The 23287-nt window shown below is 40.0% G+C and overlaps 1 long non-coding RNA gene across 1 annotated transcript; it reads left to right on the top strand.

Moving 5' to 3' along the window:
* Positions 1-1259: 1259 nt before the first annotated feature.
* On the top strand, positions 1260-23030 carry LOC125335004. Its single transcript, XR_007207292.1, has 4 exons — positions 1260-1563; positions 19468-19531; positions 21334-22042; positions 22111-23030. It is a non-coding gene; the product is annotated as an uncharacterized LOC125335004 (long non-coding RNA).
* Positions 23031-23287: the final 257 nt, after the last annotated feature.

Here is a 23287-nt window from a genome sequence, read left to right as displayed (position 1 = left end):
TGGAGGGCAATGGGTGTCACTTGGGCTGTACCTGCATGGCGGCAGACTCCCTGGGAGACACAAGTTGGTTGCTTCCAGAATGATCTTAAGTGTAAGTTCTCAATCTGGAGGTGACTTTGGCTTTCGCCCCTGTCCTCTCTGTGGGATATAAACTGTCTGTAAGATCATTTAAGATGATCTGACCTAGTTGGTTCTCTGTCACTGTGGTCATTTCAGAGTGTCCTCAGTAGGTCAAGTCTTTAGCAAAAGGCACTATACAAGAAGTCTGACTAACTGATAACACAGTTTCTCCTAGTCTGAAACTGCGTGAAATGTTATGAGATTTCAAAGGCAAATTGAATGTCAAGTAGCAGGTTTTGCACCTTAAAGTCTTCCTGGAGACTTCATTTACTCTGTGAAACAGCACAAGGTTCAAACATAACTCAGTATCATGCAGGATAGGAATTCACTGTGCATTAAAACTCAGTCATTTTAATAGAAACTTTTCCTCTTATCCATGTTTTAGTCATCCCTAGTCCAAGGTGGTTGGAGTGGGCATGGAGATGCATCACTGCTCATGCATATGATCAGCAACAACAAATAAATGTGCATTCCTGATCCATATTTAGGCAGCTAAATAAGTAGCTTCACTTGGAGCTATGCTGCACACTTGAAGATGTGCCCAGCAGTGTGGGACCCACAACAGATGCTGATTATTATTGACATTTGCTTTCAGCCAGACACAAACCTCCCAGCTGACAGCTGCACTGGCAATTTGCTATTACCCTCCAAGAGGTCATGGAGCTGTGTAAAATGTGGTAACCACCATTTTTCTTGGTCTGGCACACAGCCAAGGCAAGTTGTGGAGTCCAGGATGCATCACAGAGAGAACAGTAGGGTCATGGAATCAAAGTGGATGATAAAGGCTCAGGAGCACAGTCTGGTTAGGTCACATTTTTGTACAAGAGAAGCTGATGACTGCAGGAGGATTAATTATGGGGCTCCTGGTCACAGCATCCTGTAACTATGATTTCTCTTGGGAAAAGAATCAAAAATCCAATGAAATATTCAGTGCTGCAACTCCTAAATGTTAGCTGTCTGGCACCAAGAATTCACAATGCTTTGATGGACACTTAAATTGCTATGCTGAAAGTAAGTATTAAGTGAGGCAAAAAACCCAGGATTTAAAGCAACCATGAGCTAAATCAGCTGGTAGGAAAAGCTAAGATGGGTCCTGCAGATTAAAATATTTCTCTCTCTCTTCTCTCTCACAGGTTCCTAATTCAAAACTGTGCTTTTCTATTGCACAGTGCATATTTAGCTTCTGGTTACTGAAGTTCTGGCTTCCCGTACCCTGGGTCCAGAATTAGTTCTGCCACAAAGATTTTTTAATATTATTTTTTAATTCTGAATAATGGACCTTTAATGACTCAAATTCCAATAAATGTCTGCAGTGAATGAAAGAAGACAAACCCACAAGTTCAAAAACATGTGGGAATAGATTTTTTGACATTTCTACCCCCTTATCTCTCTCCTGGGAAATGTATCTACAGATATATTGGGAGGACTATTTTATATTAGCAGGTAAGTACTTCTAATTCCAATGGAGGGTTTCAAGATAAGGTATTACAGTGGTACATATTAATGTAATGTTTAAAGACTGAATTTTTGTCAGTCTGAATTCTACTGCCTAGGGTATTTTCATACTAAGACTCAGAAGATAATAATTAAAAAAACCCCAACTTTGAAGTCAAAACAGATTTAATGGGTAAAAAGGAACACTGAAGAGCCTTAGGGACAGATGCCCCTGGTGCTTAACAGAGTAACCCCAGTTAATAATTTGTGTTATGATTTGTGGAGTGCTTCAGGATCCTTCAGAACTTGGATAATGGCAAACTGCCAATAAACAAATTTATTACAAAGCAAACAAGGAAAAGCCTAAAATATATACAGTGAATTACTTAGTTCCTTTGGCTTGAAAGGGCTTAAATAATGGAGGGAGACAACATGTACTTCAGAGGATGGAGTTTTATTGGCTTTCTCCTGCATCTGAGTTGAAGGTTTGACCATTTCAGACATACAGAGTATTGGTAGGCTCCCAGTAAGCCAAACTTTTGTTGCTCTGCACAACCTGAACAATGCTGAACATTGCTCTTGCATGCCAGACTCTACTGCCATTCCCAAGCACTTGGGTACGCCTAAGGTTTTGCCCCAGAATTAAAACATAACCTAATACTTGGCAGACACTGTGGGGTATGCCCAGCGCCTGCCCTGGAGGGTGGCCTGCTGACATAAGGAGATTGCTTAACCTCCCAGCAGAACTCCCCCTGGAAAGGCAGCCACTTTGCAGTTACAGTGAGAAGAGGACAGAGCCAGAATCCTCTGGGAGACCCTATGCAGATCCTTTGTAACCCATTGGCCCTTACCCTCTGACACCCACCCCCTGTATCCCTATAAGATCTAGCCCTCTGCCCCTGTGAGGGCAGAGAGAGCTCGTCCCTGGCCTCCCCTTCGCGGGGTGCGGGCTAATAAGGCTATCTCATATGGAACTGCTATACGAGTCTCTCGTCTCTCTCCCCCTGGTCTGGCCTGGAGATTGCCCTGCAGAGCAAAGAGCCAAAATCACGAGCTGACAATCACTAAAGAGCTGATGGCTTCTCTGCAAGGGCACTCCGGCCACAGCTGAGGGAAGACACCGGGCCTCGGGAAGACAATTCCTCACGGGACTGTCTCTCCAGACTGGTCACAGCTTCCTGGGTCAGAGCTACTGACCCCATGCCAGCTGCATCAAAACACAAACTGCAATACCTGTGGTCCACAATGAGAACATACCACTAGAAATTTATTAAACTAAAGAAGTTGGAAAAACTCAGTCTTTTGGATAGCTCTTGCCAATCATGTTGGCAAAGGAAAAGGGCGTAAAAAACTTGCATTTGACAGAAAAGTTTATCTTGCATTTGCTTGCACATGTTGTTAGCACAAGTTTTAGCAGCGTAAAGTACTTCTCAGAAAAAAGGGGTTTTCCCACTGATTAATATTTTTGTATTGGAAATCCCCTCAAGCCTACAAAATAACATCTAACAAATTGAAATAAATACATTCAAGTCCCATAATTTGTTTTTGTCCAATACATATCTGTGTTTTGTGATGAGAAAATAGTCCAGTTCTCCCTGAGAGTTGCAAATGTGGTCGCTTTATGCAGTTGACAGCATTTATTATACAATATGAAGAATTGTTGTGCTACTGCATGAGTGTGATGAATTTCCCCAGCTTTGAAGCATGTTCAAGGGTGGAGATTACCAGAAGCTTTATTATGTGGGCCTGGCTATATCAGTTTTTTCTCTTGCTCTCCTTCACTTGCCTTCTTTAACTAGCCCTTCCTTTACTGCTTGACCTGGGCCCTCAAAGGCTGTTCCTCCCACTAATGCCATTTATCACAAAACTCAGAGGCATCTCATTGCCCCTCTTCAAACGGCTCCTGCTGCCCAGGTTTCTCTCCAGCACTGAATCTGTGGGTCCCAGCAGAGCTAAGAAGACCTCAGCAGGTTTTTAGCTTGCAATCCCCATTCTACCTCCTCACTGCTGGACACATCAATGTTAGAGGCCCCTGTGACTAATAAGGAAGAAACTTCAAAAATAGTGAAATACTCATATCTTGGTGCAAACTGACCTAGGAGAAAAGAAAAGCATCTACAGGCAGACAGATAAATGTATGAAAACATGTATGAAAATAACAAATACTAAATAAATATGTTTATAAAAGAAAGATAAGAAAGAAATAAAGCATTAGTAAGTCAGATAAGTAGGCTTGGAGTCACTGAAGGAAGATCTTGCTAGCATAAAACCATGGTTATTCTGTTTCCTCATTTTGCAGCAAAATCTATCTCCCTGCTGCCACTACCTCCATTTACTGAGAGACACACCCACAAGCTTGAGTAACTAATTTTCTCCTACTCTAAGTTTTCTGGTGGGCATAAAAGAATGTGTAAATTCTCTGTCCTGTCAATGGTGAGAGGAAGAGGACTCTCAGTCCTCCAGAAGGAGACCCAATGTGCTTAACCTGCTTATGTGCCTGTTGTCTCTGGAGGGCAGCAGGAAGAGAGTCCTGGCAGGCAGTGCAGCCTGCCTTGAGAAAACACTCAAAGTTTATACCCACTCTTTGTATCATTAGCCTGAGACTCCTCTGGGTCACACCTGAGACACTGTTCTTCTAGCACTGGTTTGGTTTTTTTGAGATTTTTCAGTTCAGAGTACTAAAGTACCATGTAAATAGGGGTCTCACTTTTGTCCTCAGATCATTACATTACACTACATTATTTTATGCTACTATATAATCTAAATAATATACAAAACCTATCATCACATGCTTATCAGGAGAAACTAATTTCTCAATCTCACTGAAAGGCTTTTTTATAATTTTATATGTAAGCCCATATATATGTATTGCTGTATATGCAATTAGCCATAAATAGAAGCATTTGAATGAGGTGAGTGGGACATCCCTTTTCAAAGGAGGCTTCAGAGGTGTCTCTTTCTCCCTGTATGGAAGGAAATGTGGACATACACTGTGTCTGATTTACAGATCTGAATTACTATGTTTATTATGGATCATGACCTATATATTGCACATTATTTGCAATGGAACCCCTGTAAGCCTAAAGCATCTACAGTAAAGAGAAAGATCCTTTCATTCTTACATACCAGGTGCAATAACCATGCAGAAACTCTCACTCTTTCCCCTTCTTAAGCTCAGCCCTGCAGAACTCAATTGATGTACAGATGTGAAGCAAACACCTTTGAGTTTTAAAACACACCATAGAGAGGAGGCTGAGATCCTGTTGTAGTCAGCTGTGTGTGCAGAGTCTATCAATACTAAAGCAACAGAGGCCTGCAGAGACAGGGGACAGTGACACATATTATTTAAAAAATTCATCATTATTATTATTATTTCAGTGGACACACACTGGCACTATTACCAGCTTGATCCAGCAAATAATGAATAGTAAAAACTATTTGTAGAGTGAAAGTGTTAGCAGCCTTTGACTTAATTTTGTGTAGTGCTTGTAGTTTTCCTTTTAAAGAAAAAAAAAAAAAAAGAAAAAAAAAGATGTTTTATATGAAAGAAAGACAATCTGTCTTATGTTATTTAATAAGTTCCCTAAAATGCATGAGCTCAATTTTTGTTCAGCTTTCAAACAGATGTTATCTTCTTTAAAAATGATCACATCCCAAATGCAGCAATTTAAAGTGCACATTCACTGTGTAGTCCAACACTTCTTGGGTTTAAAAACACATTTTTTACAAGCCAGAACATAAGACCTTGAAACAGATTGTATATATATTCTTAGGAGCAGGGACTGAAGAGCAGATGCCCTTGGTCCCAGATGAACCATGAGGGTGTAAAATAACTGTCCTCTTCTCACTTTACCCTTTTCTTAATCATATGCATGATGAATATTTGTTTTCCTCATTCATCCAAGCACTCCTCCCACAAGCCAGGTCACAAAACCAGTCTATCTTTCAACCTGGTGAATTAGGACTATCAATTAGAAAAGCTGGGTTGAGATGTCCTGGCAGATAATTTCTCTTTCACCTCTCATCCTGCAGTGTGGCCATCCTGTCTCTACAGCCAAGCACTACACGAATCCAGCTAGGTCAGGGTTTTCAGAACAGGACTTCTAAATCCAGCCTCAGAAGGGTTTCTGGATATTTTCAAAACTTTGGGATTACCTAAATGCCTAATTGCTCAGAACTATTGAGACATATTGTTCTGGGCATGGCCAAAGAACATGTGGACTTTGAGGTTATGGAGCTTTTGGAAACTGGGAAATTTCATTCCAAAAGTTTCCTCATTTGGAACTGGGAAACTTAAGGAACATGTTGCCTCTTTGGGAATGTAGCATCTGAACAGATATATAAATGCTTTTCATTTCAGCAAGTGCACTGTTCTTTTTTGCAGTTCTGCCTGGGAGGCTTATATGTGATTCTGGAATTCAAATTGTGCACAGGGCTTGAAAGCAGAGCAGGTCCTTCCTTGAAATGTCCTGTCCCAAGGTAGTGGGTGCATTGTCAGAATAAGTCCCTCCTGTGCAGGTGGAGTGAGCCTTGCCTTGGGATAATTAGTCCAGTTGTAAACACAGAGAGAAGCAGATTCTCTTTCTCTCTTTGTCCTTTTCTTTCTCTATTTTTCCCTTCACTTTGTCATCCATCACTGATAAATCTGGCAGACAGGGAAGAAACGGAATTTTTCTTTTCATCAGAATATAAACTTTCGCAATGCACTTGTGTTAATGCTGCACAGCTGTTTGATGATCTGACTGTAAAGGACCAAGAAGACATTTAAAGCTTGGACTTTTTGAGACAATGTACTCCTGATTGCTTTTCAGTCAGCTCAGAAGCAGCCTGGTTGTAGGAATAGGCTGAGTCTGCCATTCAGGCTGCTTTAAATCGAGACACAAAGATCAACACAGAACAGAAGTCTGTGTTTGGTGAGGAGCCCAAGTGTAGGGAGAAGAACTCAAGAGTAAGGCGAGGACCCAAGCACCAGGAGGTTTAACTTCATGCTGCCGGTTACTAGAAAGGGGGTAGGGTCACGGAGTAACGTCTCTCAGAGTCCATGGCAGTAAGATAAATGAAAAAGGGACAAACTATAAAACCACAAACAACATCAAGGCTGCCCAGGGAAGTGGTAGAATCATCATCCCTGGAAGTGTTCAAGAGGTGTGTGGATGTGGTACTTGTGGATATGGTTTAGTGAACATGGTGGTGCTGGGTTAACAGTTGGACTTGATGATTTTGGAGACCTTTTCCAACCTTAATAAATCTATCAGCATTAGAAATATTGTCAGGAATAAAGCACTGCTTGCCGAGTATGAAGCCACTTGAAGGGACCACTTAAAGTCCTTGTACAGAATCAGAAACTTCTATATTCATAATTACAGCATAAAAGTTGTTTAAGAAGTCTGTTTCAAATAAAAGATGATGAGACTGAAAAGAGTTGAATGCAGGAAGAATCAGTTTGGACTACCAAGTGATAGAAAGGTCATACCTCAGTGGGATGAAAAAAATGCATTTTAAGTAGTTATCAAAGTTATTAATATCGAGTTAGATAAGATTTAGAAAATTATCCTGGATAAAATTACTTAGACCCTTTTTTATCCTTCATGAATACACTGGTAGGTTTTGCCACCCGAGTGTTTCTCAGATGACATTCACAGATTTTTCCTGTCCAAAGATTGGGGCCAGGAAGGTCCCACCTGTTTCCCATCCAGAAAATCTGAAGAGTCCAGCTGTATGTCCTACTTGTGAGAAACCTTCCTTTTGGAGCATATAGCTGCATCCCCAGCAATGATTTGCATCACCGATGCAGTCAGCATCAACTGTGAGCTTTTCGGCCTGTTAGAGGAAATTCTGATATGTGAATGGAGGATGTTGCTGTCTATGTCAATTATTGCTGTTCCTGTCAATTAAATAAATGTCAATGACATTTATTTTAAAAGAATATGATTTTTTTAAACTGGATTTGCCTCTTTAGGTTATCTGTCAGATTTTAAAAATACCATTTGCAAATTCTTCAAACGATGCTTTTGAAGCATAAATACTTCGGTTGCTCTGAGTTTATTACCACAGTGTAGGGGATTAAAAAAGCCCTTCAATTTTCATTGGTTTGCCCGGCCTGATGTTTCTCTAAACTCTTTCCCTGACACAATGCTGCAAAAGAAAATGCTGAGGTTCTGACATTAAAAATTAAACAAAAATTCCATTATATTTTACTGATTTTGGATTGGAGGTGAGCGGATGGCAAGTGATGCACATTGTGCCCCATGTCAGCGGTTTCAGAAAAATTATGTCACTTTACAACAAAACTGAATTACTTGGTTTCAAAGTGCAAAGTGTAATTAGACCTTTCCTTTTAACAGAAATTCACAGCGTGTGTAGGCAAGATCAGCTGCTTGCTTTGTGTGAATTCTCAGATTGCAAAGCTACTTTCCCTCCATCTGATTTCCTTTGAGAAGCCTATTTCCTTAGGCTGAATTCATCCATTTTCATTGCAAATGAGGTACAAAACATAATTACTTTATAAGAGCTGGAAACTCAGAATGGCCTTATTTAGAAGGCAGAAGCCCTGGGATTATTGGCAATTTGTAAAGTTATGACTGTTGCTGTGATCTGTCAAACTTTACAAATAGAAATATGGTTATGCATGCTTTAAAAAATAACCCCAAGAATCTAATCCTGGATTACCATATTGCTCATGGGTCCCCAATTAAATCAGTAAAAGTGATTGATCTTCCCTCTTCATTTTCAGAAGTGACAAAGATATTTAAAAAGTTATTATTTTTCAGTGGTGGAGGGTAATGTGATGCAAATGAGGTGAAAGAGCTTTTTTGTTTGTTGTTCTGAATGAGCAAGAATGCCACGTAAAGGATAGATTTTAAGGATGGTAGAAACAGCTGTGGGGTTCTTGGAAGAGGAGAAAGAAGAGAATTTAGAGGGTGGTCTGAAGGATTAGAAGCAGAGGAGAAAACATAGACAACAGTGACAGAAAAATTGAAGGAGCAGTCAGAGAGGTGGAATATAATTAGAGGCAAAGAATGAATGCATGAGTTTTTTCAAGTGATAGAAAAACATTAAAATATTTGGAAAAATCAGGGGAGAAAGGAAATGCAAGTCAAACTGTGCAGATGACAAACCAAGGGAATGATAACTGCATTCTACAGACAGCAAAAAGTGTTGTCAGTGGAAAGGACCTCAGTGTGCCAGAAGCAAAGCTGCAGAGGTGAGAGCAATTGCACAGGAGTCAGAGCAGAAGGGAGAATGATGGGAGCTGAAGGTAGAGCTGAGCAACAGCCAGCAGAGGCTGTTGAAATGTCAGACCTTTCAAACTTCCTCCTGCAGCTCTGTGAACAGAAGACAAGCAGAAGATAGCTGGGTGGTGTCTGTAATAAAGCTTTTGACATTGCTTTGTAGAGCATTCTCACAAGCAGGCCTTGCAAACATATTTCTAAATGGAACTACAAAGGGCTGAAGCATAAAACAGGCTGGAAATGTGTACTCTGTAGTGATAATGAAGGGGATGCTGTGGAGCCCGTTATCATTCACTGTGGAAGGACAGAGAAGGAGAATACTCATTAAACAGACAGAGGACATGCAACTGTGAGGAGCTACCAGGAGAATGTATAATATGATCAGAATCATGAAAAAAAAAAAAAGAAAAAAAGAGAAAAAGCATAGGAAAAAAACCCTAAAAATTAGGACACATTTCAATGAGAAGAAATCCTGGTGCATACTATTTAGGTAGATATAATGAGCCTATAGGAAAGATCTGATGTTGATAGACAATCCCAATCTTCTCAACAGTTCTTGCTAGCAAAATATCTTAAATTTCTGCAAGGAGAAACTCTAGAAATCAAACCAGTTTTTTTCTCTCTTTTCCTTTTGCAAAATAGACTCCGTTATAATTCCACTCCTTGATTTTTACCAGAATTTAAAAAATATAATAGTTTTACCATCTGTTGATGGAACTTGATATCAGCTCATCTTTCCCTTACTATATTAGAGCTAGAAGGTCTGAAAGCAAGTTTCAGCTATTTGCTCTTGCAAAATTCATTTCCTCTGGAAAACAAGAAAATGAATTATTAGTAATCCAAGAAGCAGCAAGGTCAAACTTTATTCTTAAGAATATGAATTTAATCGTTTAAGGGGTTTTTTAAATTACATTGACAGCTGGACTCACCAGTGCATTTTTTCTTAAAAGTCCAGTCACTTTTTACACGTTAAATTCTATGTAAAAGATCAATAACCCTAACGGTGAGAAGATAACTGCTTCTCTTTCCTAGCAGAGATTTTTAATGACTAACACCTCTTTAAATCCTGCTGGTCTGTTTTCGAAAAAAAATAGTTTAACTAGTACCAGTTTAACACCTATTCATATATAATAATGGGCTTTACTGTCCAAGGACTAGACTTTTTGTTGGATGATTTCTTTCCAAAGAAAATCTCTGTGCCCAGAGTCCCTGAGAAGCATTACAGACTCCTCCCAAGCCAGTTCATTCCCCAGGATCTCACATCTTACTGCTGAGGTAAGGTTTGACTCAGATTAAAAATGCAGCCAATCCTCTCTTGAAAAGTATTTAGAAGCCAATCTAAACGGGGATCCAGGTGCCACATCCAGAGCCCATCCTGGATCTGTGAGAGTCAGCAGAGATGGATAATCACATTTAGTTTCTAAGTTGCTGACAGGTATTTGCATTAAAGTACAGAAAAACTATATAATTTTAAACTATCAAAAATCATCAGGTCCTACACATATCATGAATTTTTAGTACTACTTTCTTAGTGTGGAAATCATTGGTTCTAAATGTAATGTTCCATCTTTTAAATGTGGAACTAAGTTAGTAGTATAAGTCCAGAATGCAATTCTTAGTGTGTCCAAGGCCTGTTCATTTCCTGCAGTTGTCTTTAATTTCTACACAGTCTCTACAGTTTCCATTTTGCCTTGGGCTCCTGGGAAGTCTCCAAACATTTCCATAGATGCCACTGAAGTATGCAAGTAAGTTGGTATTTCGCTGTGGGTTGGTTATTCCACAAAAAAACAACCAAACAACCCAACAAATCCCAAAACAGCCAGAAAAAAAACCCCATAAAATGAAATCCATAATTATCTGTCACAGAGTTTCATGACAGCATTTAGCATTTTCCACTGGAAGAGTAGAAAGTATATTTAATGAACTATTGGTCTTATTTGATAGACCAGCTCTTATGTATCCTCATTTTCTGCATGAATGCAACGAGGGATCAAAGATTTTAGGAAAAAAAATCAGGAAACAAAACACTGAGTTATTTCCTTCCTACTGATTGTTATCTAAATACACTGATTTAAGTGATGTCCACAGAGCCATAGGTTGAGGGTTTTCCTCTTGCATGTTGGTAGACAATTCTATTTAAGTTTTTAAATAGAACTTAAAAATAGATGCATAAAAAATAATGTGTGCATTGAGAAACATGAAGTTCATTACAAAAAGTAGAAGTAAGAATACTTCACATAATCTGGTTGTTTGTTTCTAAAAACCTTTTCCCATTGTGTTCCCCTGGTGACTCTAAAAGCAGGAGCAGTAGGGACAGCTGGATGAGCTCCCACATGTAGGTTGCACATTCCTCGTATGGGGGATTTACAGTTCCAAAGATCAGTGCTAAAAGGACCGCTGGGTACAGATGCATGTGATTAATTCCAAGTTCTGTGTTAACAAAATGACTGTTTTAAGCCCTTTCTTTCCACTGGGCTTTTATTGAACAAAAAACAGTTGACAACTGTGGACAAAGAACCCCGAGTGCTTTATGTTTGTCAAATTGCTTCTTTAGTGGATGCATTAGGAATCAGAAGCATAAGAAAAATTCAAATTGCTTCAGGCTTTTCTGTTGAAACTTCTTTACCAGAGGTCTTATTTAACCTTCACAATACACACATCTTTCATTAACCTGATGATCCGAAGACATACTGTCAGGTTTGGTTTAGGACAAAGAAACAATAAGAGGGAGGAATCAAGGGCATGGAACCCATTAAAACTCATCTCTTATAAGACCTCTTGTCTCTCTGGGTAACATTTAACTTTTTCTGCAGTGACTCATTCCCCATGTTTTCACAACTGAGCAAATTGATATTTTCTGTGCAACTTCAATATAGATGACTTTCTTCTTCTAGTTGTCCTTTATTTTCTCATAATCCATTATCTTCATTAGTTAAAATCATTTCTTTATTGATATAAGATGAAGGGGTAAGTTAATAGAAACATTGATCAAATTCCAGGTTACGATTTAAATCTTTAAGTGAAATGGATGTGATTGAAAAATTTGTAGTGCATAAACCCTTTTCTATTTATTCTTTGGGAGTTGACTTGTCTTTCATGAGAGTCACAGATGGCTCCTGGACTAGAGGCACTGCTCTAAATAAACTGTGTTGGAAAGAAATAAATTGGCAAAAGAAAAACACTAAATCATTTAATCATGTATTGGGGATGAAACCCAGGGTTTTCAGCTTCTGCAGAAAAAAAACCCCAACATTCTCATTTGGGCACTGCTGACCAGGTAATGGTAGTCCAAGGATCCAGAAATATTAGTTAATTTTTCCAGTGTATGAATGAAAGCTGAAGCAGTGAAGAAAAAGTGATCCCTCTTCCTCCCTCCATCATAAGACTTTTTGAACAAAGTTTCTCTAATCTTACAGGCAACAGGGAGGAAAGTTCCTCTGCAGCCCTGAGAAAGACAAATGTATATCATACAGAGTATTGCTATATTATAATATTGTATAACACATATAGCACATATACTATGCATGGTTATGTGTATGTAAATATATATATTTATATATAGAGAGAGAGAGTAATACTACATACAAAATTAGAGGTTCCCTTATTTGATGTAAAGCAGTTCTGTTGGTTTTCATCCAAGAAATGAATGAATGTGTGGAAAACAAGAGGTGGCTGTGAGAAAGGACCATTAAACACATACAAACACAACAGTACAATGCCATACAGCTGCCTGGCCATAAAAACCAAGACTAGAAAATTTCACAGGTGTTTGAGGACACAAGAAGTGAGAATGATTTTCCAACTTTAGACTAAAGATCTGAGTTACTCCTTTAGATTAGATGCCTAAAGAAAAAAATTCAATTAGACCAATTCCTGAAAGGTGTATCTCATAACTTGTTAATTAAAGCTTAAGCCATAGTGAAGTATCCAACTCCTCCAACTTGTGCAGGCCATGAGGAACTCACAGTAAAGCCAGCTTGCTCAGCTGGGCAAGGGTAAGAGAACATGAACATCAGCAGCCCAGCTCTGTAAAACTCCTATGGCCATTTCAAACTCAGCACTGATTGAAGCTGAGAAGAAAGACATCCAGCATTCTTCTCTGTGAGTGTGACTGCCTTACACACTGCCTTTAAAGGGATGGGGAAGAGTGTTTAAAACCAGAGCTTTCCTTTGAGGCAAAGGGCTGGAGGTTTCAAAAGAGGGTATAGGCTCTTTGTCAGCATTTTCAGCATCCAGAAGTTGCCACTGTCAGCTGAAAGTGGCTGCCCTGCAGCCCAGTCATGAAAGCTGCCTGTGTGGAAATGAATCCCACTGCAATGGAAATAAAACAATTTTACTGATTGTCTTCTCTGATGCACTGTAGCCTTCTGCAGTGGTTTAAGCAAGGATATTTTAGCTTCACATTATCAGAAGACAAAAACCATGAGCACTTACTCTAGCTCAGCTGAGAGAGGCTGACTACACCACATATGCCACTTGGTTTCTTGCAGTTGATCATCCTTAGAGTTGGTCTCTGCTTTACTAAGTTCTGGGCCACAAAGCAAGCATTTAATTCCTTGTAAAAGAGAGGACAGAAGAAAAATTTCAAAAAGAAAGTTGTCTGGTGATTACTTGTACAAGGGTTTCTCTGAGTCTTCTGGCAGGTACCAACTACTGGGGCACATAATGCTATATCCAAAGGTGTAGTGCTGGAGTTTACAGACTTGAAAATCATTATTTGCAGTAATTTAAGATTTGTTTGAAAGTCCGGTGATAACATTTCTGTAGAAAGCAGATAACTAAGTAATCTTCTTTCTCAAGGCTGCATCTTAAACATTTTGTCCACCTTTATTTTCTTTAAAGAGCTGTGAGCAAACTGAAGGAAACCCTGTTAGTTCAGGCTGGCTGTTTGAGACATGGTGGGTGCAAGGTGTCCCAGGGGAGGAAAGATGGATTTGAGGTTTACAGTGCTGAAACCAAGAGATTGTCTGCCTGGTTTGGGACATGAGAGGAGAGACCAGATAAGGGTTTGCTGTCTAAGCAGAGAAACAGCAGAAACAGACAGGTCTTCAGGGCTGGTTTAGTATTTCTCTTCTCTGCAATACCTTGAGCATAATTTCCTGTTGTGTTAATGTGAAAGTGCCTCATGGTTGGCTCATGGTCTGGGTTACAAGATGCACAATGTGTATCAGGAAGTGAATTTTCTAATGCTGACCTACAGCCAGACCCTGGTCTGGCTGGGCAGGCTCAGGAAGGGCTAGAGTTGCACTGCTGTAACCTCTGAGAAATATCTGCTGTGTCCCCAATGCCTGGCTCAGGAGAGCTATGGACACAGCTGGGTACAAGCCAGGAGGAAATATCACAACCAGGTCTGTGCCCTTCTGCCTCTCCTTATGGCCTTATCTATGTGTAGTGAGCTGAACTCATGATAGAGACTGAATTGCCAGCACAAGAACATGTGGCAGAAGGCAGACTTGCTTCAGGGCCAGCTACAGAAAATACCTCAGATCAGGACAGCAGCAAACTCCTGTCACTGAGCAAGGAAGAAAGCTGTGACTGGCACCTGGTGTCCTGGGCTCGCCTCCAGCCGGGAGAATTGGAGACCCCATAGTCCTCAGTCTGCCACAGCCCCAGACAGCAGTGTGATGAACCTCTCTCAGTGGTCACATCTGGTTCATCACCTACTGATGTGAGCAGAGACACTAAGTGGGACATACCCACCTAAGAGGAGAGAGCAACTTTCTGTTGGCTAGCACACACAGCAGAAGCCAAGGACTTATAACCTACTAGGCTGAGCATTGATATGTCTCACTGTCTCTAGTGAGAAACCCTGTGCTTCTCTGCTGGCAGCACAGATGTCAGCCCTGGGGAAAGGGCTGGCCTCTGCTGGTCCATGTGCTGATGAGCTGCCATTGTCCTACACCCTGCTTTTCCCCCTCGGGTTTTATTCCTTGTCATACCAGTACTTACCTTGTCATATCAGTATTCATCCTCCTGGCTCACTGAGCTGCCAGTAGTGTCTCAGCAAAAATACCTCTCTGTTTCTGCTTTTCTTACCTGGCATGGATTCAGCCTACAGCTCTGCTCACAACTCCACAACCGTTTTTTGGTTAAACCAAGGCAAGGAGGCCTCCTGAAAGGAGGTTGTAGCAAGGTGAGTGCCCATCTCTCCTCACAAGAAACAAGTAGTAGGACAAGAAGAAACGGCCTCAAGTTGCACCTGGGGAGGTCTAGATTGGATATTAGGAAAAGTTTCTTCACCAAAAAGGTGCTGAAGCAGTGGAACAGGCTGCCCAGGGAAGAGGTGGAGTCAGTATCCCTGAAGGTATTTCAAAAGACGTGTGGCTCAGCAGTGTAAAATCAGTATCTGAATGCAGGTTACCCCAAGTACATGCTCGGGTATCCATGTGCCTCAGGGATGTCTTCAGTTACCTCCACCCTCTTTTCCTTGGTGCAAAGGACCATCCATCGGTTCAAAGTGCAGGGATAGGAGGATCAAAGCTTTTGAGTGCTCTTTGGAAAGGGAGGCTAATACAGCTTTGTAGATGTCCTTATGACTTTTAGGATTAGAGAGTCAAAAATAGGATAACATAGATTGTGAAAACCATTAGAAAAATATTAATCCTTGTCCTGCCCATCAGAACTGTAGCCATGAAATGTGCCATGCATCTAGATTAAAAACAGAAACTCTGTACTTTTAAAATGTTGTGAAACCACCAGTTGCTATACCCCAAGACCAGTTTATTTGTTGATGGAGAGCATAGTCCTGAGTGCTTAGTGATGCTGCTGAGAGCTGTGTTACTTCACAGCAAACACCTCTGAGTTCTACTTTTTTCTAGAAGGGCTCCCAGCATGACAGCTACTTCTTCATTTATTTCACACAGGTTTGAATCCTGGGAAAAACTGCAAAATAGTCATATTCCATTTACTGGATGTTGTGTAGTCTATGTTTTTGTTAGTATTTGGGATTGCTTTTTTGCTTTTCTGTGGACATAAGGAAAACACTGAGAAGAAAAAAATTTGTGGATCTTTTGGACGCTCCTGTCAAAGTAGTTTTATTAAAAAATCCAAAGTTAAAATTCTTCTCATTAAGTGGCCTTTGGCAGGTACACATAGCTCCGCAAAGATAAATGAGTGAGAAATTTGTAGCTTCTTTACTGTGGATCTGAGAGGCTGAATTCCTTGTGCAAGGTGCTGCACATAGAGCTCGTGTCTGCTGAGATTTCTTGGCAGCATCTTTCAGAAACAACCCCTCTTCCCCTTCCTCACCTCCTGCTAAGTAAACACTCTTGAATAGTAACCCTGGCATCCTGCTATGGCTGTGGTACATGTGCATGGGTCTCTGGCCAAACATAAAACAAAAAGTGCATAGACACTACTGGCAGTGAATTTAAAATATTTTTTTACCAATAATCAGTTAGTAACATAAAATCCTCTGTACGTATGTAAGCCATACATACACACACTGATAGATATTCAGCAAGCTATTTATTAGAGAATCTCTGCTACAAGAAGACAGGTAAAGATGTAGCCCTGTTTGGACATAATTCACCAAAAGAGTGAAATGCATCTAACAAAAGGCATTGACAAAAGGTGATTCATGGTCTGTAAAGGTGCTGTCTGCCACCCTGTTCACACCTAACACAGGTCATAAGGCCTGAAATGCAGATTCTTAGTATGGTCTCAAGATCAGTTTAACACCAAAAGCTTATTCACCTCCCCTTTCTTCTAACATTTAGGTGATCTTCCATGCAACCCAGAGCAGGTACAGACGACAAGGTCGCTTCCCATGGCATGTCCCAGCAGGTGGCATGGTGTGACAGTGACACACGCGAATCTGGAGCGGTGGCCAGCGGTCCTGGCACTGTGATGGGGAAACAGGGAAAACTGTGCCTTCCCTAATGGATGTAGCTGTGGCTGCATTTTGACAGGATAAAAGATTTCATTTAACAGAAACCAGACATACCAGCATCAGTTCCCAGATGTAACAAAAATATGTTTTCCTGAGGATTTCCACAGCACTGAGAAGCAATCATGTCCCCAGCTACACCAGAAAACACTTTCTCACTCTGCAGCGACAAAATCGCGGAGCCCCAGTCCTGCTCTGCTGAGATGAACAGCTAGATGAAATTACTCTGATAATTAGTTCATACAACAACTGCTAAGCATGGTATTGTGCCCAGTGAAATGTTTGTGGTTTAGTTACATATTTTATAAATTCAAATATCACATCTAGAACATAAGATAGTTTATACTGCTATCTGCTAGAGGTACATTCAACAATGACTGTTTAAGAGCAGCTGTTTGATTTAGTCTTGGGGAAAGCTTTTCATGAATCAGAGAGGAATATTCAGCTTCTCTGTAAAGGATTTCCAGGCCCATGTATTTAGGTAATTTTAATTAAAGAGTATATCTTTTTCAAGACTCTCTAAACAAAAGGCCAGCCTGTGTAAACTGAGGAAGTGTTTCTGATTTCAGTGGGGTTGTGACCATTTACCAGGGGCTGGTCCTTGGCCTCCAGGCTGGAGTTACAACCCTTGCAAAGGCTATATCAGAGAAATTTTGCAACTGCTTTTTTGACTAATTCTAGACATAGCTCCCATGGTTATGACCTATTTCTTGATCTTCTAATTTGCTCTTTTTCAGTACAAATCTCTTTGTGTTGTTATCAGAACAGCAGATGAAACCACCTCTTTTACCCTTTTGAAAAGCAGCTCACAAGAAATAGGTATCACCTCTGTCGAAACTTGCATCGGCTTTTTCTCTTTTTTATTTTAAATTTCTAAGGGAAGGTACATCCTTATTTCCAATGTTATTTCTGAAGAAAAAGTAAAATGCAGAAAATCACAATCTGTATGATATCTGCTTTTTATCACCCTTTCTCCACTTCAGCTCCTTTTCTGAATGGAAGCCAGCAGAATGAAAATAAAATGTAAAAGAATGTATATAAATGCAGCATGGGAAAAAAGAAAATCTTTCATAAATATTTAGAATCATGTTTGTTTTATGGCTTTAATACTTGGTAAAAATAGCCCCCAAAACTGATTGCATGTGGAAAAAATGCAAACTCTGCTCTGTGTCTTCAAAATGCAAATGTGTTAATGGCACATACAAAACCAAAGCAGCACACTGCAAAAATGGATTTCCATGTGTAATCAGAGTGGATAGCACACAACTATTCCTTGAACCTTTACCATAAAGTAAATGTTGTCATGTCAGTTCCTATTCTCACTTTCTCCTGGCACCAAAACATGCTCAGTAGTTGTCTGTTGTGTTTGCCACTGGTATTATGTTCCCAATTACCTACTATTTATCACTTCTGCAATTACCAGGGTAATACATTTTGTGAAAATCTGTTTTGGATTGTGTTTGCCAAGGCTTCCATATAAACACCAGCATCCACTTAGCTTTTCTCACTCAGCCATGTCTCTAAAGATAATGGCAAGCTCAACATCCCCTTGGAAGAGCTCTCCGATTTGAGAAGCTTTAGAGCTATGAGGGGGAATATGCTGCAAGTGCAGACCCAAGGTGTAATTACATCTGTAATATTCTGTCACTCATGTAAGAGGGCAATAACCATCTTTTTCTCTAATTAATTAATAAGTTATTATTATTAATTAATGTTAATTAATGTAATTCTGAACACATGGAGGAGGCCTTGAGAAATGAAAAAAAAGATCCTCAAACTAACTTGCAAAATAAATACATTGGTGTGTAAAGAGGAGTGAAGAGATGCCCTGAGTAGGGTGGGCAGTGGCCAGGCAGAAAAGGACCTGGGGCTGCTGATCAACAGCCAACTGAACATGAGCCAGGTGTGCCCAGGTGGCCAAGAAGGCCAACAGCATCCTGGCCTGTATCAGGAATGGTGATCAGGCCTATATCAGGACCAGGGAAGTGATTCTTCCCCTGTACTCAGCAGCGGTGAGGCCACACCTTGAGTGCTGTGTCCAGTTCCGGGCCCCTCAGTTCAGGAAGGATGTTGAGGTGCTGTAGAGTCTCCAGAGAAGGGCAACAAGGCTGGTGAGAGGTCTAGAACACAAGCCCTATGAAGAGCAGCTGAGGGAGCTGGGGTTGTTTAGCCTAGAGAAAAGGGGGCTTACAGGAGACTTTACCACTCTCTACAGCTGCCTGAAAAGAGCTCAGAGCCAGGTGGGAATCAGTCTCTTTTCACAGGCAACAAGTGACAGGATGAGAGTACACAGCCTCAAACCACCAGGGAAAGTTTAGGTTAGACATTAGAAAAAAATTCTTCACAGAAAGAGTGGTTGGGCATTGGAATGGGCTGCCCAGGGAGGTGTTGGAGTCACCCTCCCTGGAGGTGTTAAAAAAAAGACTGGATGTGGCACTCAGTGCCATGGTTAATTGATCAGGTGATGTTAGATCATAGGTTGGATTCGGTGATCTCCAAGGTCTTTTCCAACCTAGATTCTGCAAGTGAGCTCTGCCCAACTTGCCCATGGTAAGACCTGTAACTATTGACACATGAGAAACATTTGCAAAGGCAAGAGAAACCTGCCACCATTTACTGAAATATTGGTTATGTTCTGTTTAATCCTTTCGTTGTTCTTTTTTTGGACTTTCTTTTTTTCTTTTGCTGTCTTTCCATGGAAACATAACACAGTCTATTGTTGTATTTAATTTCTGTCATTTGTTTCTCCTCTATCGACCTCTTCTAATATGTGTCTGATTCTATTTTTTTCAGACAAGCTAATGATCCAGGAAGAGGAAAGACATTTTCAGGGCAGCTCGAATATAAATGATAAACTGTAAGTCACATTTGTTTGCACATGGATAGTATTTGTGGTTTCACACTGTTCCAAAGCAGGGGCTATGCTTCCAAGAACTGGCTCGGTAGTTTGCCTGTTATTTATCACGCTGTCCCAAGCAGATGATTTCTGGATGATTAACAGAGCTATCATTGCATTTTTACACGCAGGCCAAACTTATCTTGCTGCTTTTGAAACACTTAGTAATTGTTAAAAATAAAGATAAAAAATGAACAGAACCCTGCAGAAACACTCATCTGCTAACCTTGCTGTTAAATTTCTTCTAAATGCTAGCATTATTTCAGCTGTAATTAAAGCCTAGATTAACTTTTCCAGCCTTCCCATTGTCCATGGCTTGCAAGCAGTTGCAAACCCAACCTTTCTTTAAATCACAGTGAGGAGATTACACTGATGATTATTGACTTTTCAGAGTGGAAAAGAATCTCAGAGACAACACTGTCTTCCAAAGAGCAGAGGGAAGTTTACTTTCAGCATCCCAAAGAGGTTAATTTGAACAGTAGCTTGAAGTACAAAATATTTCAGGTAGTTTTTCCTCCCTCAGTTTAGAAACTAGACAAGCAGAGCCCCAAATTAAGGATGATGCTACCTAGGAAATACTTTCTTCTACATGCCTGGAAAACATCTGCCAGTCCTCCTGTTCAGTTTATGGAAGTGAAAGGCATAATCTGAGGCTGTCCTTGGAAATGCAAATTCAACTTAAAACCACCAAGTTGTCTCCCTTCTTACCACACGTGTTTAACAAATCCCATTTACAAGACTTGCTCTGTACTATGTTGGGGGAGTTATCCATGCTCTGTTTAGGAACATTTTATGATTAAAGGATAGGAAATGATTATTTTTACTTCAATTGGTTAAACTGCTCATATTGCACAGTGGTAGCAAAGTCTGTGACCTGAGAAAATTTGCCAAGTTCCATGACACATCTCTCAATACAAGCAAGTAGTTTATAAACCCATCTTGGGTTACTTTATTTTCCATTTCTGGTCTGTGGGAAGCTAAAGGAGAATCCATGAATGTTATTATTATCATTAGGTTCCCTTGTTTCATATTGCTGAGCCTGAGCATCAGCCCCGTGGAAGCAGAAAAGAGTCAAAAATGTTTAAATCTCTTGTCATAGATTCTAAGCTGCATTTATCTCTCTGTTTCCTGCTTATCAATGTGATTAATCTATTTAAATATTTTAGAGAGGATTCAATTTTGGAGTATGCAGATATACACTTAAATTCCTAAAGACACCCTGGAAATACAAGGGGTTTTTCAAAAGTAACTAAGCTGCTTTCCTATCAATTTCTTCATTCATGGCTTTTTATTGTCCATAAGTAATGTGGGTACTGGTCCAGGGGAGAATGGTAAAAAGAAAAAGCTTCATTTTACCCAGAGGGGAGCTGGCCAAGATCTGCCCTCTGCCCCTGCACTAACAGGCCTTTGCCAAGAACAAAGTGCCACGTTTTAACTCTTTTTATCTTTGAGTACCTCATATGAACTCATCAAAACCCCCCTCCAAAAGGGCTTGTTTTACTCAGTGAAGACAATCCTTTTGCCTCATGGTTAGATTTGAAATCCAGTTCTGTTAAGAAAGTGTTTAATCTAGTGTCTGCTACAGAGAAAAATAAACCCAGTAATTTCCCCATTCTTTATCTAGCTATAATAGTAGCTTAAAAAACGCAAATAATGATACTTCATCATACCTCCTCTATGGTGGAGGTCTGTTTTGATTCTGTTTTCATAAGAATAGAACTCCTAACCTGACCTGTATTTTCTCTTTTTGCTCTGTTTTCCAGATGCTATCTTCTACTCTGGCAGTATGGCCATTTTCCTGTCAGAGAAGCCCAGCAAAAGGAGGAAAACAAATGCAAAATTTCCTATTGAATGATTCAATTCACCTGGAATAGCATTTGAAATAATGAAAGCTGTCTCCCATTAGCAAAGTCCTGTGCCCACTATTTAAACTAAACTGTGTGCTGTGGAATTGCAGTCCTGTCTTCAAAAAAAATTGGTTTTCCTGCCTGGAGGACACTGCATGACAAAATACACCCTGCTCAAAATAACACAAGGATTTATAACACTCATGTCAATACAAGAAAGGAATAATTTACAGGTTATTAATCAGAAAATTTTGCAACAGTTTCAGTGCCAACTGTTAATGCATTATGCAGTAACATCTCTAGATAGTGATAAATTTTGAATTATTTTTAATTGGTTTTGAAAGTTAAATTGAATCCCAGGATTGCTGTTTGACTTCTAAAATCATAGAATTTGTCATAATCTTGTAAAGATCCATGTCCTGAATCAGGTCTTACTGAATACTGTTTCCTCCCAAATCACTCATTCATGTTCCAAAATGCAAGTGTTCATAAGCACATTTTTTGGCCAAATGTTGTAAGGTCAGTTACATATGACTGCTGGCCTGAGCGATAGCAAAAATGGTGAATGTACATTAATTCCAATTCTTTTTTTCATATAAATGGTCTCAAATTGTTATTCTCATAGGTTTAGTTCAGTACATTAATTCCAATTCTTTTTTTTATATAAATGGTCTCAAATTGTTATTCTCATAGGTTTAGTTCAGCCAACAGTTCTCTGCACTCAGTGGATTAGCTGGTTTAAAATGCCTTCATGCATGACAAATTCTGATCACCAAAACACACTGAATCTTACTTCTGGAATTCATAGTGTTTTCCATTTTACTCTGCTAATGTGAAGTGGTACAAATGTGCCTCATGAGGTCTTGAGAGAGGACTCAAGACAGCAAGATGTGTCTAGTTGCAAGTGTCTTATGACGGCTGATGGATCCTTCTGGAGAAACCTTAGTGGTATAGAGAGACCACTTGTTCTCTTTCTAGTGTTTAATTTAATGTGCTGTATTTCAACATTGCTACACTCAAAAAATATTTCATATGTATAATAAAAGAACCTTTTGTGTCTGTGACATGTATCAATGTAAGAATAGTTGACATGTGCCAGGGTTATTTTACAACAGTCTGTGGGAAGCAGGGTCAGATCTGCATAATTAGAATAAATTTTGAGAAAACTCTGTCTCAAGAGTAAGCTCAGTTTTTAGCTAGGTCCACAATTCCTGTTGAGACCTCAGGGGACAGGAAGTTTATCTGACATTTCCTTCCCTCAAAGAAGTCCTATAGAGCTCTTTCTAGCAGCCCATCTCTTTTTTTTCCAAGTCTGGTAGCACCCAGAGTGTTTGAAGACCAGATGAGAAAGGGTCATTCAGATGTAATACGTTAATCTATAAAATTCGAAAGATTTCCATGAGAAGTCTCCATGAGAGTTCAGGAGAGTTGTCCTGGGTAACAAACCAGGATACCAGTTTGGTTTATGTGGATCTTGGCTGCTGTACCACAGCAGGAGACCACAGCTGACAGAAGCCTGTAAGCTGGTGCTCCAGGAGTTGCCTTGGAAAGGATTTTGTCACGCTCCAACTTTTCGCTGTTCAGAACAGATTAAATTGAAATGAAATTCAGGATGGGACTCAGCCATAATGAAAGAATTTTTGCTGTCTGGTGACTGTTCAGATGCAGTTAGCTGTAATTAGCTTTATCGTTCCCCAATTAGCGGTTGCTGGCCTTCTGCCACCCTGCTTCATAATGGTAATATTAAAGAACTGAATTCACATGTAGCCTGTTACAATTTCAGGGATGCCTGTGTGGGCTCTGCTTATGTATCCTTTTATAAAAAACATACATTGTCATTTCATAAGAAAGCTGAAAGAATGGAGCACAA

Source organism: Corvus hawaiiensis, chromosome 1 (assembly GCF_020740725.1).
Source record: "Corvus hawaiiensis isolate bCorHaw1 chromosome 1, bCorHaw1.pri.cur, whole genome shotgun sequence".
Lineage (NCBI taxonomy): Eukaryota > Metazoa > Chordata > Aves > Passeriformes > Corvidae > Corvus > Corvus hawaiiensis.
This window is presented reverse-complemented; position numbering and strand designations above follow the sequence as displayed.